This window comes from Micromys minutus, assembly GCF_963924665.1.
Source record: "Micromys minutus genome assembly, chromosome: 2".
NCBI classification, from domain to species: domain Eukaryota; kingdom Metazoa; phylum Chordata; class Mammalia; order Rodentia; family Muridae; genus Micromys; species Micromys minutus.
Genome location: NC_137971.1, coordinates 57,677,869 through 57,696,495, shown reverse-complemented (window position 1 = coordinate 57,696,495; position 18,627 = coordinate 57,677,869). Strand labels below are relative to the sequence as shown.

The 18,627-nt window shown below is 49.0% G+C and overlaps 1 pseudogene across 1 annotated transcript in view; it reads right to left on the bottom strand.

Moving 5' to 3' along the window:
• The window catches only part of LOC308417610 (splicing factor U2AF 35 kDa subunit-like), a 29,604-nt pseudogene extending 12,584 nt beyond the window's left edge, over positions 1 to 17,020 (bottom strand). The window contains exon 1 of the transcript in view: positions 16,981 to 17,020. The product of the transcript in view is annotated as a splicing factor U2AF 35 kDa subunit-like (transcript). The remainder of the gene's footprint in view (positions 1 to 16,980) is intronic.
• Positions 17,021 to 18,627: the final 1,607 nt, after the last annotated feature.

Here is an 18,627-nt window from a genome sequence, read left to right as displayed (position 1 = left end):
CTCTTACATTAATTTTTCTTTTTAGTAAAGCAAAATACATATGATGTAAAATGTTCCACCTTAACCATCTTAACCATTCTAAGTGAATACACAACTCAGCAGCAATACATACCTCACACTATTGTGTGGCTGTTCCTCTCTAGATCTTCTACCTCCTAAACTAAAACCACTCCTTCTGTGTTGGTTTTGCAGTTTGCCTCAGCAAGTGTCCCAGAGTCATGGGCCAAGGGCTTAAATAGAAATTTATTTCTCATAGCTTTAGAGACTAGAAGTCAGAGACGAGGGTGCCACAGGGCTGACTCCTCCATGGTATGTCTCTTTGGTTTGAGATAGTATCTTCTGTCTTCACATGGCTGTCCTCTGGCTATATGTGCCCTGAAATGCCTTCTGTTCTTATATCTCTCTGTTTCTGTGTACACACATTTACATGCATGGGTCAGTCATGTATGTGGAGATCAGAGAACAACCTTGGGTACCAGCCTTGCACACTGTCTTGTCTCTTATTCTCTGTTGCTGCTGGTAGGTTGTCCGGCCTGCCTACAGTCTTCCAGAGTATTTTTGTATCTGCCTCCCATCCTGCCATGGTGCACTGGGATGACAGATGCACGCTCCCACACCCAGCTCTATGTGAGTTCTGGGGATTCGAATTCAGGTTTTGATGCTTGTACGGCAAGTGCTTAACCCACTGAGCCCTCTCCCCCAGCCTCTTCTTAAATGTGTCCTATTAGCATATAGTAATTCTGCATACGTGGGTTTCATTGACATTCATTCATGTATATAACTTACTTTGATCGTATTCATCCCCTCATTATTGTCTTTTGTCCCACCCCCACTCCCAACAGTTTCCTTCCTTTTCACAACTAATAAATACATCTCCTACTTTTATATCTTTATTTTTTTTCCTGGTTACCTAGTGAGTTTCATTAGGGTGGATTATAGAATCATGAGCGCCCTGAAATCCTTTTATTCTTAGGACTCCCGTTCTGTGACCTCCCCATAACTTTGTTACTTCTTCCTACATGGCCCCATCATAGGGTCACAGTGTACAATACTGGGGCTAGAGGCTGGATTTCCTGTGTGTCCAACTGTCTCGTGTGCGGGTAGCACTCTGCTTTTTCTCTGTGTTCTCCAGAGCCCAGGATTAAAGGCAGTTTTCTACAAGCCTTAGCTCCATTCATAACATCATGGATGGCTTATGTGACTCACCAGGATGCTTGAAGACATTTTCTCTGTTCCTAGCTGGCTGCTTTTTTAAAAATTAGTATGAATGAATGTTAGGTCGTATTCAAAGCATTACCAGCATCAATTGAAAAGAGCCAACAATTCCTTCCTTCCCTCTGTTCACACACGGGCTCTGCTGATGAGCCCTCCAAAGGTCCTTTATCCCAGGCACATGTTCACCTGTTATCCTCTCTGAAGTTCATCTGCCGTATCAAAATTATGACTTCAGTTCTGCTGAAGTGATGGGCTTACTGGTCTCCTTTAGGACTCTGGCAAGGTTGGGATCTCTCCCATGGGCACAGAGATGTTTAGAGGAGGCGTGGGGGCAAGGGCACTCCTCCGGGGAGTTCTTACATACCGGGATTAGAACAGCACCATGAATGCCTGTCACTTAATGTAGCTGCCGTGAGCCATGCTCCTGATCTAAGACCAGGAGCCTTTGGATGCCCAGTAGATACACAAGTCATCTACGGAATTAAAGAAGTATCCCCTACGTGTGAGTAAAGGACCAAGTCCCATGCTCATGTCAGCTCTTCCCATGTTAACTTGCAAATTCTGAACAATTCCAGTGAAAATTCAGGACCCAAGTAGTAGAATCAGACGCATTGACCCCAAAGTTCTGACAAAAAACCCCAAATACCTGTATCAGAACAAGGAGGGTAGAAAACTTGTGAGGGAGGCTTGACAAAGTGGCTCAGTGGGGAAAGGCACCCTTTGCCAAGCCTGATGACCTGTGTGCAATCCCCAGGGCCCATGTGGTGACGGAAAAAAAACAGATTTCCATGTTGTTCTTAGACTTCCGCATCCATGTCATGCCATACGTGCATATATGCACATGCAAATACAATACAATAAAGTCAGAGAAAGAAAAAGTTGTAAGGGAACCAGATGGCACAGACTTGGAGACTCCCTGCAAACCTCTGGGAAGGAAGCAGCCCAGATGTTTATGACAAGGGAATGCTACAAGCCATGGATGGAGATATGTTGGCTCCTGGGTTCTAGGCTATGAGACTGTGTGGGGCAGGCAGGACCCTCGGGAGCAGATGCTCTGCATAGTGCGACATTAAGAAGTGCTGGAAAGAGGACTACACCTTCAATCTTCGTCAGACTCTTCCATGAAAATGATGAGAAGGGAAAGCACTGCTTTTAAGTGGAAGCTTGTGCAGGTCAGATATCTACTCTGGTCTCAGCTCCCCTCTCATACTGTGCTATTGATCCAAACTTTTATAAACATCTCTCTCTCTCTCTCTCTCTCTCTCTCTCTCTCTCTCTCTCTCTCTCTCTCCCTCCCTCCCTCCCTCCCTCCCTCCCTCCCTCTCTATCTATCTATCTATCTATATCTATTCATATGCATGTGTTTCTATGAGTTTATGTGTACCACTTAAATATAGTTGCCTATGGAGGTTATCAGAGTGTATGTTCCCCTGTGCAAGCCACCCTGTGCTGGGAACTGAACTCAGGTCCTCTGCAAAACCAGAATGTGAGCTTAAGCCACTTTTTGTACACTGAGCCATCTCTACAGCACCACCCCCCAATAACTCTTTTTTATTGATCAAAAACAAGTTTCCATGGGAGACTAAGACCAAGAATGGTAAAGATAACTCTGCTCTGTAGGTAAAAATAGCCTGATGCTTACATAGGACATATAATCCTCCAGTGTACCTGAGTTCTGAAGACTGAAAACCACATTGAAGTGGGCTGGGTTGTTTGTTTTGTTTGTTTGTTTTGTAGTAGTTGTCTCCCTCTTCTTCCCCCTCCATTTCTCTTCCTCCTTACACACACACACACACACACACACACACACACACACACACACACACACACACACACACACTACACCACACCATAAAAACTTACTTTGTAATACCTAGCAGTCTCCAATCTGTAATTCTCCTGTCTCAGCCTTCTCATTCTAGGATCATAAACATAGGGTATTATACCAGTTTAATGGTTGGACGCTGGGGCCGGAGGGAGGATCTTCCATGCTCAGCACAGACAGGTTTTCCTATACTTGGTTGACCTTTGGGTATAGGGTGTGGCTTCAGAGGTGAACAACAGTCACGTATCTCTCCTTGACTCTGGAGAGCTTGATCCTTTCTTTATTTTTCTTCAAAATGTCAGGTATAGTTCTCATGTCGTGAAATCATGCTCCAAACTAATTAAGAATATTGATTATTGGGTCAGTGAGATAAGGAAAGGTGCTTGTCACCAAGCCTGATGGCCTGGGTGTGGCCTCCAGAAATCACATGGTGAACACAGAGAGATAACTCCTACAAGTCCTTCTCTGATCTCCACATGTGCACCAGGCAGAAACATGCAAGAACACACACTCTAAGCTATTACCTTAATTTTGAAATTATTAGATTGATCTATCATCTTTTAACTCACTCAAGGTGTGGTGATGTACACCCTTAATTCCAGTGCTTAGGCAGATTTCTGTGAACTTAAGGCCAGCCTGATGTGTGTAGTGAGTTCAGGGTCATAGCTGAGACTTTGTCTCAAACAGTCAAATCAGCACACACTGATGCCAGGGGCAGCTCAGCCATGTAACTATCCTGAAAGCATTAGCTGTTGCCAGTTTTATGACAGTTACCGAGAAGTACCTTCAACTCTGTCACTGGCTGGTTTCTAACTAGCCTCAGCACACACTCTCCAGCGCCTTACAGAGGACCTTCCTCACCCCTTTCTTTTAAGGAGAAAAACAGCTGGGAACCTTAGTCAGTGGTTCTCCCTCACTCTTAACTGCTTTGTGTGGGGCCCAGGACTTGACCCAGATTCTGCCTTTCTGCCTGGAAGCAAATGAATATTCCTTTGGAATAAGATTGCAGATGTTTCCATAGTCTTCGGGGATCTCTCCCACAAATCCCATCTCTTCCATACTACTCCCCACAGCATTTGGAACTCATCCTGCTTCTCCTACTGAGGAGGTTCAAAACCTAGGCCTGGATCCTTCCTGTCTGTGCACATAGGCGCAGATGTGTGGCCCTGTTGGGGTCCCACTGAGTGCCAGACAGTAATATTCCCGGCCAATGCATAGGCAGAGCCCAATGTGGGACACTGCACCCATCTGGGAAGGGGCATCCATCTATAATTTCTTGTACACAGGTCACTTGAGGGCAAAAATAAAATCTGCATCAGATGCATTAGGGCCCAGGTGAACTCAGTCCTAGCCAAGCAGGGCTGGCCAGAGTCCAAGAAAACCTCTCTACAAGCAGGCAGGGGCTGTTTGCAGTTCCTTCTGTGGCAGGTGGTACAATCTGAGTGGATCTCCAGGAAAGCCATGGGCACTCGCACTTCTGTTCTCTGGGCCGAAGCCTCTCATTGCCTGGCCCTAGGGGGCCCTGGGACCCTGGCTGGTGGATCAGCTGCTTCATGTCCCCACCCCTTTCTCATTAGAATGCAGATGAGGGACCTTCAGGTTGATGATGGATGATGTATTTCAGGCTTGGGGCTGACAGCACAAAGCCCCAGTCCTGGTGGTGGCCTGCACCTGCTCTGTCTGGTCTGACACTGGGAGATAGGCTGCCTGCTGTGGGGGCAGGCTCAGTGTCCAGCTGCTGGCCTTCCTTCCCTTTGTCTCTCATTCACCAAGCTGTGGGCTTCTACTCCTCAGGGGAGGGGTCTGGCAGGATGATGGGGTCTGATCAAGAACTGGGTAGCAAGGTTTTTCCAGTAGAATCACCTGCCTCTAATCCTCACGACCTGCCCTGCAGGGGCCTCTATGCTCCTTGGGTCAGTGGTTTTAGCTTCTGCAATCTTTTGCTTTGTTTCTTGTCTCCCTGTTGGTCTGGGAGTTCCCAGGACCTTTTAAGAACCTGGCAGGCCAGTCTGTCACTCACATACCCAGGGTAAAATTGACCATCTGTTTTCCCACTGCACTGATCCACAGCCTCAGGAAAGCAAGGTTCTGTCCCAAGAGGCCAATAACTCCCATGCAGTTCCAGGATGACCATGGTAGCATTGTTGCACTAACTTAGAAGCAAGGTCTAGGAAGCTGGAAAAATGGGACCTTCATAGCCCCTGGGCGTGTGGAAACAGATATTACCCTTAAGCCTCAGCCTGCAGTCATGGGGAGCTTCAGAAACCACTCTGCCCCGGTTGCTATGTGTCTTAGAGTTTCTATTCCTGCACAAAACATCACGACCAAGAAGCAAGTTGGGGAGGAAAGGGTTTGTTCAGCTTACACTGTTCACATTGCTGTTCATCACCAAAGGAAGTCAGGACTGGAACTCAAGCAGGTCAGGAAGCTTTCTTATAGAACCCAGGACCACCAGCCCAGGGATGGCACCACCCACAATGGGCTGGGCCCTTCCCAACTTGATCATTAATTGACAAAATGCCTTACAGCTGGATCTCATGGGGGCATTTTCTTAACTGAGGCTCCTTTCTCTGTGATAATTCCAGCTTGAGTCAAGTCGACACAAAACCAGCCAGTACACTATGCATCCTCTTCCTTTGCAGAAATTGTGATGCTAGTTGGGGCTCTGCCAGGGTCCAACCCAAACCTTCACCTGGCAGTAGCAGACCTAATTAGAACATCTGCTGCTTAGAGTAGCTCTTCCATAGCCAATGACACTCAGCTTGATGCTGGGCTCACATCTGAAAACACTCATGGCCTGGGTGTTCCTGAGCACAGGACCTCTAGGTTCATGATTTTCAAGCCCACATATAATATTCTGGGCCCAGCCCTGTCCTCCACTCCTTGGGAAAGGGCCACTACTCCCACAGGTAGAGCAGGTTTGGCCCCTACTCAAGAATCTGGGTCCCTTGCTTTTACAGTAATTCTGATCGACATTGTGGGGTTATATAGAGTTGGAGTGGGCTATGGGGAGGCTATGGGGAGATCCACCTATGTCCAGTCTACAGCATCTATGAGGGCATCTGCATGACAAAAGGACCTTCACAGGTATAATCAAGTGGGGGAGCTCCAGATGACACCATCCTGGATTAGGGTGGCCCCGAGACAATGTGCTAACAAAAGAGATCAAAGAGGAATGGGCAGAAAGGAGTGGGGCCATAAGAGTGCAGAGACAGAGGCTGGAGTGAAGCAGATACAGTTGAGAAACACCAAGGGGAGGCAGGAAAGACACTGCCCAGGTTCGGCTGCAGTTTTCATGCCTCTGGCCCTGGGCCAGGGAGCAGTTCGAACAGTTTCTCAGCCTCTCAATGTCCCCTCCCCATGTGTTTTTCTTTCTCTTCTATGTATGTGTGTATGCATATGTGTGCCTGTGTTGGCATGTGTGCTCTCCCTGTGTATATGCATATGTACACACACGAGTATTACTGTTTATTTGTAAATGCACATGTGTGTATGAATACACATTAAAGACCACAGATTATCTTTGAGTGTTTTTCCTCAGGCACTGTGTGTCTTATTCTTTGAGACTCCGTATCATACTTTTAGGCTAGGTGGGCTGGCCAGAGAGCCTGGGCATCTTCCTATCTCTATATCCCCAGTACAAAGCACTTTGATCACCCACACACTTTTCTGTTGGTGTTTTGGAGATGGCGTCCCAGTCTGCATGCTTATGTGGCAAGCATTTTACTAACTGAGCCACTCTCTAGCCGTATTAGCAAATTTTCTGTCACTGTGATAAAGCACCATGGCCAAAAGCAACTCATAGAAGTGTTTATTTTGGGTTACGGGTCTAGAGGGAAAGAGTATAATGGCAGAGGAGGCCTGGCAGCAGGAAGCTGAGAGATTCACGTGCAAAAAGCAGAGAAAGTAAAAGAAGTGGGAGTGAGATTCTAAAGTCTCTGAGCCCATCCCCAGTAACACGCTGCTTAGAGCAAGAGCCCACCTCCTAAAGGTCCCATAAGCTCCCAAACAACTTCATCAACTGGAAAAACAGTTTTCAAATGCTCGAACCCCCATACCAGCCTAGGTTGCTTCTGTCTTATTTTGAGCCCTTATCCTATGAATGTAACACACTGGAACTCAGGAGGCATGACAGGAACTCTTGCCCTCTTACACCTGTGCACAAGGCTCTTCTCCACCAATGACACTGATGTTTCTGGGGTTCCTCCCATGGGATTCACAAGAATGTTGTCTTAGGCCAGCTGGTGACCAAGTCGTGCAGGAAGTCTGAACAGGTGTCCAGTCTCTCCTGTGTTTTGATGAGGTGGTCCACCCACATCACAGGCAAAATGTGGTCAGGCTTTCAGGGGAAGCTCTGACACATGCTACAGCATGGATGGACCTGGGGGACAGGGACAGGAAAATAAGCTGGCACAAAAGACTATGTGCCACAAGAATCTACCCATAGGATGTCCTCAAAGTCATCAGAAACACGGAGGCAGAAAATAGGATAGGCTCCTTGGGGCTGGGGAGGGGTGAGAAGAAAATGTTTCAGAGGGACAGACTTCACTTGGAAGTATAGAAAGTTCGTAGGTGGATGGTGAAGGGAGCTTTGTGCTACTGAGCTGTGTGTACTTGAAAATGGTTATTTGACCAATTTTTATTTCACGTGTAAGTAAAATATGGGTGTCTGGTGCCTGAGGAGGCCATAAGAGAGCATCAGATCCTCTGGAACTGGAGTTACAGATGGTTGGGAACTGTCATGTGGGTTCTAGAACCTGAATCAAGGTCCTTTGCAAAAAAGAGAAAGTTCTCTTCAGTGCTGAACTCCAGCCTCTAGTTTTAACATTTATTACATTTATTTATTTCATACCTCTGTGTACATGCAAGCGATAAAAGCCACAGAGCACATGTGGAGTTCAGAGGATCCCTTGTGAGAGCTGACCTCTCCTTTCACAATGTGGGTCCCAGGGACTGAACTCATGTTCTCAAACCTGCTGGCAAGTACCTTTATCCCCTGAATCATATATTACCAGTCTCTAGGGGAACTTTTGATATGATATCTAGCATGTTTTTCAACTCCTCTGGAGTGAAGCACCGGGCGGGAGGGTGTGTACCTTAGCCAAAACGTATGAAATTGCCTACACCAGAAATACTGGCACTCCATTGGTTGTGATGGCTTCTTCTCATTTTAAGGAAAGCCAGCAATAAGCTGTGGTGTCACATGCCTGTAATCCCAGTCTCGGAAAGCAGAAACAGGAGGATCATTAGTTTCAGGTCATCCTTTGCTATTTAGTGAATTGAAGTCAAGCCAGGGCTACATAAAGTTTTGTCCCCCAAAGGAAAGGAAGGAAGGACAGAAGAAAGGAGGGAAAAAAGAAACGAAGAAAGAAAAGATAGAAGGGAAAGGGGAAAGGAGCAAAAAAAAGAAGAAAGAAAGAAAAAGATGAGAAGGAAGAGGCGGATAAAAAGAAAGGAAAACCAATGCATTCGATGGGAAAGCCAGAAAATCCCTATCTGATACCAGGACCCTCTTCCTTCCGTAAACAGTAATGCATGATGTAACAAGGATCCAATGTAGCAACCCCGCAGGAGTGTGAATACACCACAGATGCACTTCTTCCCAGAAATACCACCCTCAGAGGCCCTTTTTCAGGCATTAAGTGGATTGTACCCTTAGTACCCAGTGCTAAGGTACTCACAGCGCAGAGGGAGGTTGGCATCTGGCAAAGCTATCAGTACAGTTTATATATGAGCGCTGCAGCCCAGGAAGCAGAGCATGAGCAGAAAACATGACAGCTGTTCAGATGTGTTCCCCAGCTCTTCTCCTTTGCTCCCCAGACTGCATCAGGTCCCCACCTGACCCATCTCCTGGAACCTCTCCACCCCATCAAAAAGTACTTCAAGGGATGGGGTGGAGGATTATGCCCCTGCAGATCCACTTGCCCTAAAAATTCTTTCCTTTGGCTTTCAGGCAAGTCCCTGGGTCCCTCTAGGTCTTCCTCCATTGTCTCTCTTCAGTAAGAAACTTGGTCCTGGACACATATCACCTGAGCCCCATCTCTTTCAACTTATGCTCTTGGGAACAATGGAGAACATCTTGCAGGGTTGTTTGTGGAGTGAGGCAATGTAGGTGAGCTTGTTCGAGGAAATTAAGAGTTCTGTTCACAGCAAGGAGTTAGACCCACAAATGTCAAACTAAAGCAATGGGCCCTTGGTGTCCTGGCATTTATGCTGGTGACAAAGGGGCACACTCCAATTAATTAACAGAAGACATAATGAAAAAGAGTGTGTAGAGAGGGGTCTAGAGAGTTAGGGGGAGCCCACTGAGAAACTAGCTTTCTGCATGGTCCTGATCCCGTACTGGGAGTCTATGGCTTCAGGCTCAGTCTAGAAGCCCCTGCTCAGAGCTACAGACCCAGCCCAACTGGGGGTAGCCACCAGCAAACCCCAGATGCCAGGAAAGCAAGAGGGTTCCAGGACCCAAGAGGGTTTCGATTAGCTGAAATGCCCAACAAAGGGGAGGGAGATCCTGTAGAGACCATATCCAGAGGTTAGGCAAGGTCCCAGGTTGGAAGATGGGGCCACCCACTCATTTCCAAATGTGTAACTCCAAGTGGCTCCTGTCTGAAGAAAATGTGAAGCAGAGACTAAAGGAAAGGCTATCCAGAGATTTCTCCACATGGGGATTTATCCCACATACAGACACCAAACCCAGATACTAGTGTGGATGCCAAGGAGTGCTTGCTGACAGGAGCCTGTTATAACTGTCTCCTGAGAGGCTCTGCCATAGTCTGACAAATACAGAGGCAGTTGCAAATACTCACAGCCCACCACTGGACTAAGCATGGGGACCCCAATGGAGGAGTTAGAGAAAGGACAGAAGGAGCTGAAGGGGTTTGCAACCCCATAGGAAGAACAGTAATATCAACCAACCAGAGCCCCCAGAGCTCCCAGGGACTAAACCACCAACCAAAGAATATGCATGGAGGGACCCATGGCTCCAGCTGTATATGTAGCAGAGGATCCCTTGTCTGACATTAATAGGAGGAGAAGCCCTGTGAAGGCTTGATTCCCCAATGTAGGAGAATGCCAAGGCAGTGAAGTGGGAGTGGGTGGGTTGAAGGGGGATCACCCTCATAGAAGCAGGGGGAGGGGGTATTGGATGGGAGATTCTGGAGGGAAAACCAGGAAAGGGGATAACATTTGAAATATAAATAAAGAAAATATCCAATAAAAAAAGAAATATGAAAAAAAGTCAACAAGCCCAGGGATAATATAAGGTGTCACCAGAGAGGACTTTTCTTGCTGACTTTTGAGCTTTATCATTGATAGAGTTGAATATTCTGGTTACATGAGAATAAAATGTCAGTGCCCTTTGAAATGGTGGCAGCAGGGCAGTAACAAAGGTGAAGGTGGCAGCTGTTATCCAGGCAGTGGGGGTGATGGTTTCGGGCAACAGAGATGGGAAGCTGCCTGAGGAGTTCCAAAAAGTGGCTGCAGAACAAATTGTGGGTGTGGGAAGGGGAGACTGCAAAGATGAGGCATGGCAGAAGTGGAGGGGGAAGGGAGGGAGAAAGAGAGGAAGGGAGGCAGAGGGAAGGAGGGAAGGAGACAGAGACAGAGACGGGGTGAGCATAAACTGAGTTGGTTCAGCAGAAAAAGGTGCTTGCAACCAAGCTCGACAACCTGAGTTGGATCTTTGGGACCTGTGGTGGAAGGGACCAACTGTATGTTGTGATACACACACTCCAGCATGTACATCCAAGAAAAGCAAAAATTTTTTTGTTTTGTTTTGCTATTGCATGCATATGTGTGCGTTCTCGAGTGTATGTTTGTACACAGTGTGCAGCAGGAGCCTATGGGGGCCAGAAGAGTGAGCGCATCAGGTCCCCTAGAAATGAAGCTACAGGTAATTACGCACTGCTTGATGTGGGTGCTGGGAACTTAACCCAGGCCCTCTGTAAGAGCAGCAAGTACTTGTAACTGCTGAGCTAGCTCTCCAGTTCCTGGAATTTATTTTAAAAGAAAGACAGAGGCTAAAGATGAGACACTATTGCTTTGGTTGCTAGGAAAGGGTTCTAGGGAGCTGCTAAGCCACAGGGCCAAGGGCCTCAGACCCCCACCCCCAGCCCAAGAGCTGTAATTCCAGCTGTTATTAATGGTGGAAGGATTCCTCCCTCTCTTCACTCTGTCTTCTTGTTTTTTTCTCTCTAGGACTGACACCTGTAAAACTAGCCATGGTGGCAGCTTGGGGTCACCTATAGGCTATTTAGGAAGGTCAGCAGTAGGCCTGCTTTTGCCTTCTGCAGCTCACTGCTGCCACTCAGTCAAGATAGAGGCTGGGGATTGCATAGCTGCTAAGTGCTGGGGCCATTGAAGGTCAAAGTGCAGAGTAATAAGGCTGTGTACTTAGAGCCATAAGTCCCTAGCTTCTATAACTTTGAACAGTAAGCCTTCAGCTCTCAAGACTTGTGTTGTAAGCGTGGATTTTTGCCAGCCTGTCCTAGGTCTTGGGTACTCGGGAGCCCAGGATTTCCTGCACTAGAAGAGCTTTTCTTTACCTGCCCACTAATTTCTATCCTTAAGGACCAGCCCAATGGGAAAACATGCAGTTTGAAAACACACTTTCCTATGACAGGGCCAGCCATTTTGTCTCCCACACGGGCCTGCTGGGCTGATCTTCATACCCTTAGCGTCATAAACAAGTATTTTGTGCCGCTATTTGGGAGATCTGCTTCACAGCATGAAGACACCCACTCACAAATAGCCATTGGCCCCCTTCTGCCACAGTGTCCTCCAGAACACTTGACTCTGGGTCCCCTGTGCTGGGACAGTCTAGCCGGTTAGGACTAAGGTCCTGAACTGCATTTTTTTCCCCATCTTAGGACCTGTCCTACTGTCTAGGAAACCAGATTCTGATTTTAAGAGAGATTGTTTTTTGTTTGTTTGTATTTGTTTGTTGCTTTTTAAAATTTATTCACTTTTCATTCAAGGACAAGCCCTGCTCCAGTTGTTGGGAGACCCACATGAAGACCAAGCTACACATCTGCTACATATGTATGTGGTGGGGGACGAGGTCCAGCCCGTGCTCACTTCTTTGTCAACACCTGTCTCCTGGGGTTCTGCTGGGAGTTCAGGAACCCTGTGGCTCCAGGAGCCTCTAGGCTACCACCACATGATGGGCAGCTCTTCTTTTCCCATGCCTGCTCTTTGCTGAACTCCTGGAGCCTAGTCCCTGGCCGGTACCCATATGCAGCAATGTCTGCAGCTCTCAACTACAGGTGGATGTAGGATAACTCAACGCTATGCAGAAATCTATACTCAAGAGGAGTCACAGCATCAGCTACAAGTGGAGAATGAATGCTCCTAACACTAGGCCACACCAGCTTCACAGAGAAAGTGTCAGCTCCCAGCAACTTCAGAAAGCTTTCAACTGGTAGGGGGTTGGGCCATGCCTGCCTTCACACACAGCTGATGTCAGCAGAGATGTCCTGGCTTCAAGCCCAGCACAGCGATTTAGGAAAACACAATTCTTAATATCTGATATGTTTTAATGAAAATAAAATGCTCTCAATTTTCCTTCTGGTCTGCTGTTAGTCTTTGTCAAAGGGAGATCAGATGTTTTTGCTGCTTCTAGTCATTGGGCTGAAAGAGCTGTCCGGAGGAGAAATGGGCTGTGGGGAATGCACACAGGCAGAACTGCTAAGGAGCCCTGGGTTCTTGTCTGGATAGTGGCCTGAGGTCACCAGGCTGGGGGAGGAGGAGTGGCAGGAACCCCAGTCTGTCACAAAGACAAAGTTTGGCACAGATAACAACCTCGGGCTTGAAAGTGTGCTGTACAAATATGTATGCAGCCGAAACATTTTTGTTTGTACAGGTGTGCAAGACAGTTGAGCTGTGGCTCAGGACTGTGACTCCAGACTACACCTTGGAGTCCCTCCATTCCTGTGCCACACCTGGAGAAGCTATCCGAGACCTCTTGTCCTTATAGCCATGACAGAAGCAAGAAGGTCTGTCAAGTGCAAGCTTGTGATCACTCTGTGTCATGTCAGCACCGATCCAGAGCTGGTTCTGTGAGGGGGCCTTAGGAAAAGCCAGCATTCCTCCTGCAGGCCTGGGTCTGGGCCCTGGGTTTTGCTCAGGAGGAATGCTGGCTCAGACAGTAGGGGGCTCAGAGTGGGTTGGGGAGAGTCCAGGTAGTGATCATGGATATACGAGGCAGGCAGCTAAATACAAGGAGGCACTGTGTAGACCCAAGGCCTTCGAGAGGGTCAGGGATAAGAGGGACAAAAGAAGATGGTGGGCTCAACAGAGAAAATCCCTGGGCTTTGCTGCAAGGTGAGGATCATGGGGCTAGACCCTAGAGGATGCGGGAGACCTTCAGTTGCCTTGTTGTTAGAGGGGCAGTGAGTACTGAGCAGAGGGTGGACAGGGTGGAGAGGAAAGTTCAAATCCTAGAGAACTGTGGGCCACTGATACCCTCTCCCTGACAATCAGGGTGCCCGCAGTTGCCCTTTGAAAAGGGAGCCCTCTAAGTCTGGCACCCTTATAAAGCCCTGGACCACAGTTTCTCTCCAGAGGTCCCATATCTGAGAGGGAGACCTGTGGTTTCTACATGAGACCACACAACTATAGCCAACCATAAAAGGCTTGATATCATGGTGGACAGAAATGAACCACCCATGTTGGAATCACTCCAGGGAGCTGAGCCATGTGCACTTCAGGGCTGTGGTGGGGCTACAGCAGGTGACTTGTGTTTTCATACTGGAACCTGAGGAAGGGGGTCATGAAGACAGGGCCCTATGACTTCATAGAAGAAGTTGGAGGTCCAAGGACCACACTGCTGGAGCAAAACAGGATTCATGTGCGAGCAAGCACAGGGCAGTATAATGCACACTCAGTGTCATGACAGCCATAGGCAGCCCCTTACCCTCCTGCATCACTTGAGAAATGGTCAGGTCAAGACCAAGAAAGGACCACAGTACTGGAGGTTCCTGGGAAAGGCAGGAAAGCAACCTTTATTAAATGTAAATTTCATGAGAGACACTAAATTTGGGAAAAAAAAAAAAAGGGAACCCACCAATTATTTGGGTATAGAGAATTGACATACAGGGTCGCTGAGCAATAAAAAAGGTGTTCAAGAAATTGGCTCAGTGTGCTGAGATGTTGACTTTAATTATCAGCGTGCACCATGAGTGTGATGCTCTTCTTCCCTAGCGCGGAGGAAAGCTTTGGAGGCGTGTGAGGCGGGAGAAGCCTTGATGTACATCTCCAAACTCTGAAAAGCAAACAGCAATAGTAATAAAAACTAAATTGAAACCATAAATAGTCTTGTTATGGGCAAGAGCAGGCGGGATGGGAATGCAAGGCTGCGCACCTCTCCTGGCTGGGGCCTCACCCCTGCCTTAGAGAGCATCTCACTGAATGAGTCAATTCAAGGAGGGTCAAGCTTACCGTTCCATCTGATTCAACCGGTACCAATGGGCTGCACAGGCTCCATGCAGAGAGCACTCTGCTCAGTTGCCTCGGACACAGTTTCTCTCTGCATCAGTTCTTTGTGGCTTGCTCCAGAGGAGTGGAGGGAAGAGAAAATAAGCATGCTCCTGACAACTGCAGTACTTGCATTTACTGCATTTGCTTAGTACTGCCACTCCAAATCGCCTGCCTCTCTCCTCTTCCTGAGTGTGGGCGCACACTCCCAGCCTGCCTTCCACTGTGCTTTGCCATACTGTACGTACAAGACAGTAGGGAGCCAGGATGAGGGCCCCCTGGTGCTGTCTCCTAGGGAATGCATTCAGGGGCCTGGGCTGTTTCCCAGGAAATGGATTAATGCTCTAACCTGATCTAGGAAGCCCTGGAAACAATGTCTCCTTTCCTTGTTCCCCATAATCCTGCATCTGGCTCTGGCTTCTGAAGCCCTGGCTGTGGGGGCCCCAGATTCTGTACAACAATATCCCATGTGCCAGACAGTAAAGGAGGAAAGAAACAAAAGCTCCTGCTTTCAATTTGTTAAAGCGTGGGAAAACACACACACTATCTGTGGTCCTTTTCAGATGTATCCACATGCCAGTCTCTTATCCACATTTGGTGCTGTGCAACCCTTCCCAAGGCCAGTGCTGTGTTTTCTTAGCCTCATTTCCTTCATAGGCAAATGTGAATGGAATAACAGCAGGGTGGAGGAACCGGTGAAGGTAAGTGGAGGTATGACTTTCTAACCGCACTCCACATGGTTGGCCACCTGCTGTTCTTAAATCCGGCAAATGGATCAGCCCCTTCACAAGTCCAGGCCCCATGGCTGAACTTCTGTAAAAGTAGTCCCAAAGTAGTGGTCTTTGTCCTGGGTTTTTTTGGGTTATCTAGCTCCATCACTTTCTCTAGATCAGCCCAGGCTAGAAGCAAGCCTGGTCTGCAGGCATCCTGAGGCCCTCCGTGCTTCTTCGTCTCCCTCCTAGCTGTCCACATAAATGCTCTGTAGCCCCTCTCCCTGGGCAGGCAGAAATAAGCATGGCAGCACATGCCTGTGATCCCAACACTTGGCTGAAAAAGGAGGATAGTGGCAAACTTGAGACCAGCTAGGGCTACCTAAGTGAATTTAAGGCCAGGCTAGATCTAACACATAAAAAGAGCCTGTCTCAGAACAGAACCAAAAAGAAGCAGGTGGAGAAGGCTAAGGAACTACAGTGGGACCCTCAGGCTAAGGGCTCTGGGACCACCCAGATACTAGGTGGGGCAGTGGGAAAGCATGTTTTAAAATGATGTATATTATAGGGGTTTTTTTCTGGTCCAATGACATAACCTACTAATATTATTTTTGAAACATTAACTGGATATTCCTAACCCTACAAGTTCCCATGATTTCTTATCATGTATCACTGGAATCAATTTGCTGACACTCTGTTTGTTTTTTACCTGTATTTATCTGGTCCTGAGTTATGTTAAGTAATTCTGAAAGTACTGGTGTAGTGGGAGGCTGATCTGCCAGATGGGCCTCTTCATTTGAACAAGGACCTCCCTTTGGAACTCTGGAGCAGGTCAATTTGCTCAAAAGCACCAGATCTGTCACAGTTCCTGTCCCCAAGACTCAATGGACTAAGTGGTCCCCCACTAGCTATGGTCACAATGCCTCTTAGATGACCATTACTTGGAATGTCTCTCAGTATCAGACCCGAGAAAGCTAGATGACAGCAGACTAACCAAAGAGTTTGTGTTTGTGATTTTACAACGCTGAGGATAGGGGATGTGGCATCTGTCGTGAAGTTGTAGAATTTGAGTATTTCCAGGATAGATATGGCTGGGACCTGGGATCCAGGGGGTTCTGGCAATAGAGAGTCACTGTTAAGACAAAGCTGTGGGTGGAGCAGGGACACAGCTGCTCCTAGAGGGAGGGCTGCACATCCAAGGGAAGAGATGCTATACCTGAACCTGGTGACCTGCTGATTGGTGCTGGTTAGATGAACACACAAAAATGAACAACCAGAGAGAGGGGAAGAGACCAAGAGGCAGAGGGTAGACTGCAGGTAGGGAGAAAACAGAATCTCGAATATAAAAGTTTTGGAAACCAGATGAAGATATCCACAGACCAAATGCTGCCAAGGACACTGGAAAGGTTGCAAGGTATGTAGGGAGGCCAGGTGACCAGCAGGACAGGTACAGGAATGCACCCGGCATCTCCTTTCTCCTGTGGATCATTGGCCCCCTCTTGTGTACCCATGTTCTATTGATCACCTCTGGCCAAATCCAGTTGAACTCTCCAAGGTCCCAAATACATGCAGCTGAGAAATTACCACTGCCCCTAGTGGTGTGAGCATCGACCTCAGGCTCTCTGTGATGGCTTGTGTGTCCCAGTTAGCAGGACAGTACTCATTCCAGAACAACCCAGCGACCCTAAACCTACCACTTCTAAAGATCAGGCCAGCTCTTTGGAGTGGAAGCCATTCCAAGGCCTGGTTCTTTCTTACATTGGAAATATAAATGGGTCACAATGTCCTCACTCTGCATGGGCCTTCCTGGACAGTGCTGGAAAGAGTGGGGCCCTCCTCAAGTTCACACTGTGACACCTAGGATGGATCAGGACAAGCAGGTGGCTGAAGTGAAGGTGACATTTCGGACCCAGGGACTTGCTGACCCAGTACACTGTTGACTAACATACCTTCCATTGAGAAATACATTAAGTATAATCCACATCTATAAAGTTCTGAGCCTGGCCCCCATCCCTTCTCTTCTACCACCGTCCACAGCACATCTTAGGAAAGTGTTTCATGCAAGAAAAGGAGGGTCCCCGTAGGTCTGACAGCCTCTCTGCACCGGCCATACTCTTCAGAGACTTCTCTAGAAGGTAGGTGCAATGGAACCCCTTGACTCACTGCTTCTCTTACTTACATACAGAGAGGGGTCTGCACCTAAAGTCTTGGAGGCACCAGGGGGCCTGCTGCAGAGTGCATTGATCCTGATGTACTGGTGTTTACCAGCTTACCGAGGAAACGCTGTCCCCTTCTTCCCACAGGATCAGAAACAGCAGGTGGAGAATGGCTTCTAGGGCACTTTGGGCACTGCAGTGTACAGCTCTCACCCGGCATAAAACATTACACCTCGTACTCAGATCACTACCTGTACTCAGAGCTCTAGCCTGCACATAGCACCCACGCTGAATGCAGCACCCCAACCTAAAAGCAGTATCTCCACCCCGCCTGCAGAACCCGGCCTGCATCCCACATCTTCGCCAGTGCTTAATATCCCCACCCTGCAGGGAGCACCTGTGCTAGGTGATCAGCCCTCCAAACCCGACTGCAGCACCTTCCCACGTTCCAATGGCCCCTTTTATAAGAAAAACGCTCGCGAGGCGCGAAAAACTCCTTCCAAAACCCAGGGGTGTAGGGAGAACCCCCCAGACCAAGGTGGCCACACGGATGTCTCCACAAGGCCTGCTGCCTGCACCGCCCCGGTATTCGTTTTAATGACAAGGCACCAGGCAGCTAAAGCACGGTCCGGAGGCTACTAGCCCAGTATTGGCCTCTCCTTCTCCCCCCCGCCGCCCTCCCCGCCCCAACGACACCCCAACCTCGCTTTTCCTGGCCCAGCGGCCCAGCGCGCTCTTAGAGACTGGCGGGGCGGTCCAGGCGGACGTCGTTGATTGGGCCACGCCTCTGATTGACAGCTGAAAGCACCAGTTGTCACGATAGCTGCAGCCGGTGGCGCTCGCTCGGGCTCGGCTCGGGCTCGGCCGCACTCGAAGCGGCTCGGCTGCTCGTCTGGGCTCGGCTGAGTGGCTCGGTTCGGTTGCTCGGCGGGGCTCGGCTGCACGGCCGCGGACGGGCGTGCGCTGGGGGGCGCGGGGCGCGGGCCTCAGAGGTGGCGGCGGAAGCCTGGTGCCCCCGCCCGCCGGGTCCTCTCAGAGAGGCAGAGAGGCATCCCCGCGGCCCGGCCTCGCACGGGTGCGGCGGGCGCGGCGTGGGGGGCAGCGGGGGCGCGGAGCAGCGCGGCCCGCCCGGGGGCGCCGCGGGCCGGGTCAGCGCGGACGGCGCTCGGCGGACTCGGACGCACGGCTGGCCGGCCCCTCCCTGCCCGCGCGCCCCGGCGCCCACTCGCCGGCGCGGGGCCCGGGAGCG